The sequence below is a fragment of the Pituophis catenifer genome, unplaced genomic scaffold, assembly GCF_029215685.1.
Source record: "Pituophis catenifer annectens isolate HBS135680 unplaced genomic scaffold, rPitCat1.0.hap2 SCAF_18, whole genome shotgun sequence".
Classification (NCBI taxonomy): Eukaryota; Metazoa; Chordata; class Lepidosauria; order Squamata; family Colubridae; genus Pituophis; species Pituophis catenifer.
In genome coordinates, this window is record NW_027256898.1 from 7,158,264 (window position 1) to 7,166,807 (window position 8,544).

The window sequence follows — 8,544 nt, forward strand, 5'->3', positions numbered from 1 at the left end:
CTAGGTTGCTTCTCTCCTTGATTAATTTCCACCCGTTGTTACTTGTCCTGCCTTCTGGTCCTTTGGAAAATAAGTTGATCCCCTCCTCTTTGTGGCAGCCCCTCAGATACCGGAATACTGCTATCATGTCAACCCTAGATCTCCTTTTCTCTAGACCGGCCATACCCAATTCTTGCAGCCGTTCTTCGCATGTATTAGTCTCCAGGCCTTTAATCAGTGGATTCAACCGGTTCGTACCACTTCGGCCGAACCAGTTGTTAAATTGTTGGCTGGCCCCTCCCCTCCCCTCCCTGCCCCTTCCAGAAGTCCCCATGTGCCCCATTTTTGCTCCCAGGAGGCTGCAAGGAGGCCTACTAGGCCCAAAATGGGGTGCAGGGGGGGCGACCCCCCCGCGGCCTGTGTTTGCTCCCAGGGGGGTGCAGGAGGCCGAATGCTGCCTGTCGCACCCCCTGGCCATGCCCACCAGAATGCTCGTAATATAAGCCCTACCCCACAAAATAAGCCCCAGTTAAGATTGTCAGCCAGGTGGATGCATTTAGTATGGTATTTCCCCCCAAAATAAGACCCAACAGGAAAATAAGCCCTAGCATGTTTTTTTCAGGATGCTCGTAATATAAGCCCTACCCCCCCAAAAAATAAGCCCCGGTTAAGATTGTCAGCCATGTGGATGCATTTAGTACCGTATTTTCTCCCGAAATAAGACCTAACCAGAAAATAAGCCCTAATGTGTCTTTTGGAGCAAAAATTAATATAAGACACAGTCTTATTTTCGGAGAAACACGGTAGGAAGCACAATAGATTTTCATCGAGGCTCTTTGGAGGCATTCTAGGGAGGCCCCCCAAAATATATTTTTTTTGCAAGAAGGGGCTTTTGCTTCCGTAGGACGACTGCCAACGTGCCAACTAACTCATCTCCCTCCTGCCCCTTTGGGTTGGCATTGCGGAGTCCCATCGCGAGGGCGGCTTCTCCGGGGCTCATTTCGTTCTCACTGTTATTTTCCTGTCTGGAATTTTTGTAGGTTCCCGGGGAATGAATGAGCTATATATGCAAAGAGCGTCCATGAATATTCAATGCACAAACCCCACTTTGCAGTCATGGATTATTTATATACGGAAGAACCAAAGTGTCATAAATAATAGAGCAGGAGTGATCACAGCGGAGGAGGGTTCTTTTTTTTTTTTTTTTTAATGCTCCCCTTTCTCGGGGAGATGCGTTAATCTAAGGTCTGCGAAAGAGCCAGTCTGTCACAGCCTTGTAAAATCAGGGGTGGTGGGATGAACGCGAGCATGATTAGGCCGGCTAACTGAGCCTTACCTTTTTGGCAAAAGGGCGCCAACCTTAATTTTTGCAGGTCTGGGGTCAGTAACCACCCAAAGGGAGGGTTTAAAGAATGTCGGCTGGGCTTGTTTCCCCCACCCCCTCCCAGCTGCTGTCAACATTTCTGTGCATCCAAAGAGAGTCAGGGATTTTATTTTATTTTATTAATGAGGGAGAAAGGTGAACGAAAAACCTCTCTGCTGTCTTTGGAAAACATTCCGGTATAAACAAGGATGAAAAGAATTCAGGTTTATTTGTTTCTTCTTCTTCTCCTCCTCCTCCTTTTCCTCCTCCTCCTTCTTTTTCTTCTCTTCCTTCTCCTCCTCCTCCTTTTCCTCCTCCTCCTCCTCTTTTCTTCCTCCTTCTCCCCCTCCTTTTTCTCCTCCTTCTCCTCCTCCACCTCCTCCTTCTTCTTTTCCTCCTTCTCCTTCTCCTCCTCCTTCTCCTTTTCCTCCTCCTCCTCCTTATCCTTTTCCTCCTCCTCCTTTTTCTCCTCCTTTTCCTCCTCCTCCTCCTCTTTTCCTCCTCCTCCTCCACCTCCTCCTCCTCCTCCTTTTCCTCCTCCTCCTCCTTTTCCTCCTCCTCCTCCTTCTCCTCCTTCTCCTTTTCCTCCTCCTCCTCCTTTTCCTCCTCCTCCTCCTCCTTCTCCTCCTTCTCCTTTTTCTCCTCCTTTTCCTCCTCCTCCTCCATCTCCTCCTCCTCCTCCTTTTCCTCCTCCTCCTCCTTTTCCTCCTCCTCCTCCTCCTCCTTCTCCTCCTTCTCCTTTTTCTCCTCCTTTTCCTCCTCCTCCTCCTCTTTTCCTCCTCCTCCTCCACCTCCTCCTCCTCCTCCTTTTCCTCCTCCTCCTCCTTTTCCTCCTCCTCCTCCTCCTCCTCCTTCTTTTCCTCCTCCTCCTTCTCCTCCTTCTCCTTCTCCTTTTCCTCCTCCTCCTCCTCCTCCTCCTCCTCCTCCTCCTCCTCCTCCTCCTTGTTTTAATACATCAGCTGGAAGAAAGCAGAAAAGAAACAGCCTATGCTGAAAGCCCATTTTTATAACCCATCCGGGAAAATAAAACGGCAACGCTTCTGCCATTAAAAATGCTACTTTCTACACTGACGACGCTCTGGGAATCGAGATGCAGAACCTGCTGGCAAGCACTTTGCAACTTGTCTCAACTCCCTTGGCTGCTTCTTGGGGATATCTAAAGCCAGGGAGGGGAGTGTTATATCATGGGTTTTTTTTTTTAAAAAAAGCACCAGAATCCTTCCCTTTCGTTCCCATCCTTGCTGAACAAGTGCAGCCAGCTATGAAGGCAAAAGCGATCACTCAGATTCAGCAAGGAGGGCAGTTCTTCAGGTTGTAGTTCTCTCAGCCTTCTTTTATCCGGAGCCCTCTTCTTTGCAAGGTTTCAGAAGCCAGGATGGAGTTCATTTCGAGGGAGACGGGTGAAAAGATTTAAGTTAGAGTCAACAGATGAGTGTATAACAGCATTATATATATATATATATATAATATATATATTATATATATATAATGGGACGGGATGGGACAGGATGGGGTAGAATGCAGAATAGAATACTGTAGGGTAGGATAGAATGCAGAACAGGCTAGGATAGGACAGAATAGAATAGAATGCAGAATAGAAGATGGGATGGGATGGGTCCAGGGATTCGGGAGAACCTCTAGCTAAGATTCTGTGCAGTTTGGAGAAAAAAAATTATAAGACAGGGTCTTATTTTTGGGGAAACACGGTAGATATAAGAAGGTATAGCAGAGCCGAAGTGCCATTTTCTACTCATGTTCTAAGGAAATTTCTCCTTAGTTCTAGGTTGCTTCTCCTCTTGATCCTCCAGAGAAGTGAACAATCAAAAGTCCTACTTCTCCTGGGCCAAACGGAGCCTGGCCGCTGATCATTTCATCTGGGATCGTGGTTTGACGTTGTCCTCTCCTCATTGACACAGGGCTCAGCCTCTCTACCTGGGTGGACCACGATACTTGGGTGCAATCCCCCAGCAAGTTCGTTGGCAGGGATTGTTTCCCCCCCCCCTCTCTCTCTTCGCTGGTTTTCTTCCCGCGAGCCGCAAAGATGCTGCGGAAGGGAGCTTGGGTCTCCATGGCAACGGGTCACGTTCTGCTGACTTTGTCTTCCTGTCCCCCTCTCCAAGTATTTGTCACCCACCGAGTTTGGGTTTCAGGGCCAAGAAATTGCAAAGCTGAGGCACGACCTCGAAAAAAGAGGCAGCCCAGAGGTTGTGGCTCAGCTGTGAGACCTTTGGCGGCAAAACATGGACTGGTCAAGGCTGAGACATCACAAATTCTAGCCTTCCGAGTCTCGGAGAAGGAAGGGAGCAGTTTTCTCTCGAACGCCAATTATCTTCTCACCAATCCTACCTCCACATGGATCTAACAGCTGCACAGACTAGGCCCGTGATGACGAACTTATGGCACATATGCCGGAAGTGGCACGCAGAACCATCTCTCCGGGCATACGAGATGTTGCCCGTTGCTGTTCCGGGTTCCGGCACGCTAGCCAGCTGGTCTTCACGCCCGCAAAACCGGAAGAGCAGCTACCCAGTGCGCGTGTGCATACGGTGTGCGTATATGCACCAGCCAGATGTCTTCATGCACGCATGTGCGAATGCGTGTGCCGGAAACCGAAAGAACAGCTGACCGGTGCGGGCATACACGACAGAAAACTTGAAAACTAGGTGCCCGGTGCACATGCCCGGAAACCGGAAATCATTTTTCTGGGGCACGCATGCCCGCCGGGTGGCTGATCTTCCAGTTTCCAGCACAGATGCATGCACGCACGGGCCTCCCATTTTGACACTTGGTGCCGAAGTGTTTTGCCAACACTGGATTAGGCTAAGGATGATTAATTATTATTTTTTTTTACTTTTATTTGTGACTTAGCCTGATGGATGAACCCAGCTCATTGGATTAATTTAAAATTCTGAATCTTGGGGCAGGCCCAGAAAATAGGTTGTAGGTGAGAACCAAAGCAAACCTTATTCTGGATAGGTTAATTAAAACAAAAACTCAGCCGTCGCCACCTCCTCACAGAAGTTTATAATTTACTTTAAAGCCAGGAATTAATTCCCATGTAGAGGAAGATCATTATAAGCCCGTGTATTTAGCCATTAAGTTAGATTAATGAAATGGAATAATATTAAGATTTAATTAACAATTTGATTTTTTTTTCCCCCTCCCTCCCTCCTTCAGTCCTTTGGTGTGGCTCCCCGAATGTCTCTTCCTCAGCTCCATGGTACAGTAGCTCTGCACCGGAGGTGAAATCCAGCAGGTTCTGACAGGTTCTGGAGAACCGGTAGCGGAAATTTTGAGTAGTTCGGAGAACCGGCAAATACCATCTCTGGCTGGCCCCAGGAGTGGGGAGAGAATGGAGATTTTGCAATATCCTTCCCCCAGGAGTGGGGAGGGAATGGAGATTTTGCAATATCTTTCTCCCAGGAGTGGGGAGGGAATGGGGATTTTGCAGTATCCTTCCCCCTGGAGTGGGGAGGGAATGGGGATTTTGCAGTATCCTTCCCCCTGGAGTGGGGAGGGAATGGGGATTTTGCAGTATCCTTCCCCCTGGAGTGGGGAGGGAATGGGGATTTTGCAGTATCCTTCCCCCTGGAGTGGGGAGGGAATGGGGATTTTGCAGTATCCTTCCCCCTGGAGTGGGGAGGGAATGGGGATTTTGCAGTATCCTTCCCCCAGGAGTGGGGAGGGAATGGGGATTTTGCAGTATCCTTCCCCTGCCATGCCCACCAAGCCGGTAGTAAAAAAAATTAGAATCCCACCACTGCTCTGCACCCCCTTTTTTTTCAAACTGACTGTCACTCAAATCTTGTGTGTGATTTTCTGAGGGCAAGACAGCTGTGAGGTTTATGAGGCGGAACATTCTAGAATAATTTCCTAGTGAACATGACCAGGGGGAAGAAGCTAAGGGTTCAAGCACCGGGAGAGCCGTGAGGAGATTCGCACAGGGCCCCTTCAGGATTAAGAAGCCATGAGGCAATTTTTACGGGTGCCTGCCTCCTCTGTTCCCTGCCAGGTACGTAAACAGCAGCCCGAAGGAAATTTCGATTTTCTGGAAATGTCATCTCTTGTTTGCAGAAGTCTCCAAGGGTGGCCCAGAATGGCAAATGTTGAACTTGAATCGTTTTCATGTCTCACCCCACCCCGGACTCTTCCTTTTAACCTTTTCCAAAGGTAACCTGGGAGACGAATTGCCCCCACCCCCGTTTGCGTTGTGAAATAAAAAAAAAATAAAATAGCACGGGGATAATTGAAGGAGAAAGGTTAAGAAGCCTCAATTAGAAAGGTTAGAAAGACAGGAGCTGATCTGCCAGAAGGACAAAAGAGGCGGGCACCGTTTTGGGGATTTAACCAAAGGTGTCAGATCTGGAAGCCATCTTTTACAGTTAAGCCTTCAGGCCTGCCACATTTTCTACTGTGGGAAAATGGGACAGGGGGGAGGGTTGTATACAGCATGGGTGATACATAGTAGTCAAAATAACATTCTTTTCTCAGAGAGTCAAGGCCATGGTGCCCTACAAGCTGCCATGAAGGGACTGGGAGCTATCATCAGTTTTGGATGGAGCCTGATTGGACCATGTGACGGACACGTGAGTGCTGTACTTGAACTTTCTTTTGGGTGGAGAAAACCTGGAAACTTTCAGAAACTGGAAACTACTGGTTCAATGAACCAGATGTAAAATTAGCGTCTGATTCACTCGAACTGATCCGAACCATCTGAATCCTACCCCTTGGAGTTGCGGGGGAATATTAATAAACCCAGTAAAGCACAGTTACATGTGTGTGTGTGTGTGTGTGGGTGGGTGAGCAGGAAAGCACACCTCTTGGATCCACCATTTGGGCAGAGAACACATGCATTCCCCCCCCCACCCCGTCCCATGTTACCAGCTGAGGATTCTGGGTTCAAAACCAGATCTGCCTCCTTGTGAGAAGCTTGCCAAAGACGGCTGAGAGATTTCAGCTGTCAGCCAGGATTTCATCTTCAAAACAAGTCCGTCAACTTTGCCGGTCCTTCCAGCATCAGAGACTTCAAAGGAGAAGCTTGAAGAAAGACGGAGACATCTAGAATGATAACTCTGTGTGTGTGTGTGTGTGTGTGTGTGTGTGTGTGTGTGTGTGTGTGTGCGTGGACTTCCCAGCAAGCCACACAACTCGGAATAGTGTATTTATTTCTGCTTTACACGTTCTGGGAAGAAAGCTGCCGTTTCCCCCCCCCCAGGCCCTTCTTCGAAGCGGATGTGGACAGAGTAACTTTTTCTCCTCCAGGGAGGGTGATCTTGATTCCTTCCCTTCTTTTAAAATTTGCACGGCATCTTAATTCCACACAAGATTACAATATGCAACCTTAAACATTCAAAGAGCCATTTGGACCTGTTTCTCACAGAAAAGAAAACACTGGGAACCACAAAACCTGAGTGGGCGTGGCCAACTCAACGTCACTCACTTTCCACCAGTCACATGACCCCCCCTAGCCACGCCTACTTAGCAGGTCATTAGGGCAGAGAACCGGTTGTTAAAAAACACCGGGAACCACAAAACCCTTTTGACATCTCTCTCTCTCTCCCTCCCTCCCTCCTCTCTCCCTCTTTCTCCACCTCTCGCTCTGTATCTCTCTCTGTCTCTCTCTCTCCTCCTCCACTCTCTGTATCTCTCTGTCTCTGTCCTGGCCGCTTCTCCATCACCCGCCGTCGCCCTTACCTTCTCAGGCCAGGCGAGGAGTGACTGGGAGGGGAGGGCGAGGGGCGGGGCCAGCCAGTGGGATCACCCCACAGGGAGCCACAGCAGAGGGCCCAAAGAGCCACATGCGGCTCCAGAGCCGCAGGTTGCTGACACCTGCAATAGACAATCACCTTATTCCTTCAAGGCCTGCCGTGGCTGCGGCCGTGGCCGCCACCCACACACACACACACACACACACACACACACACACACACACACCCTCGGCAGAGGCTCAGCCTGAACAAGGCGTTTTGCTTCAGTTTGCTCAGCCATGTTTGTGGAAGAAATCTCGGTTGGCTGGCTCGGCACTGAGCTGTATTTTTGGCCATGGTTTAATTTCAGCGGATTGTCACTTCTTTTTCTTTCTTCTCTGTTCACTTCCTTTTTTCTTTTTTTTTTGAAACAACAGTTTTGTAGCCACACCGAGCAATTTGATTTAATAGACTGATTAAAGGCCCCGGTAGAAGCAATCTGTTGAAGCTCGGAGAGGTCAGGGTTTTTTTTTAAACCCTCTTTTCATCTGCCGTAAAATCGGTTTGCATCGTTTCAAAAAAAAAACACCTCTCGCTTTAGCTTCTCCCCATTCTTAGGGGGGGGTTCCCCCCTCTTTCCCCCCCCCCACGCAGTTGCCTCCTTAACATTCTCCCAGCCTTTCTCTCTTCCCCCGTCTCCAACCTGACACATTCCTTGCACAAGTTGTTCCCTGCCTTCATAAAAATGCAGTGTGCAAAAAAAACAACAAAAAAAAAAGAACACGACATCCCAATTTCTTTGCTAATAAAGCCCATGGAAGGATATTAGCCCAGTAGAAATTAGACTGGGTTTTGTGTGTGTGTGGAGGGGGGTGGGGGCATTTGTGGGGCTGCCTATGGGGAGAAGCCTTTTCTGTTACCCTTACGATGGCCAGTTGTTTAGGCTTTGTTATCGTTGTTATGATTTTGCAGTGCACCAACACGCAAAATCATCAGGAGCCTGGATAGGTCAACAGACTAAAAAAGCCTGTTGTTAACATTCAGCTGTCTGCAATTACTGCAAGTTCGAATCTCCCCAGGCTCAAGGTTGACTCAGCCTTCCATCCTTTCTAAGGTAGGTAAATTGAGGACCCAGTTTGTGGGGGCAATAACCTGACTTTGTATAAAAATATACAAAAGTATGAAGGCTATTGCTTAACGCATTGTAAGCCGTCCTGAGTCTCCGGAGAAGGGCAGCATATAAATCTAATTTTTTTAAAAAAATGATTTTTTTTTTGCTCCCGAGTTGGAAATGTACACCTGGGAATGAAAGTGTGGCTTGAGTTCCTTTAATCTGCTAAATCTTAACAATGATATTCCTTCCTTCCTTCCTTCCTTCCTTCCTTCCTTCCTTCCTTCCTTCCTTCCTTCCTTCCTTCCTTTCTCTTTCTTTCTCCTTCCTTCCTTCCTTCCATCATAGATACCTGGAATCCTGATAGTTTTCTTTAATCCCAGGAAGGCTGGCAGACTAGCTAA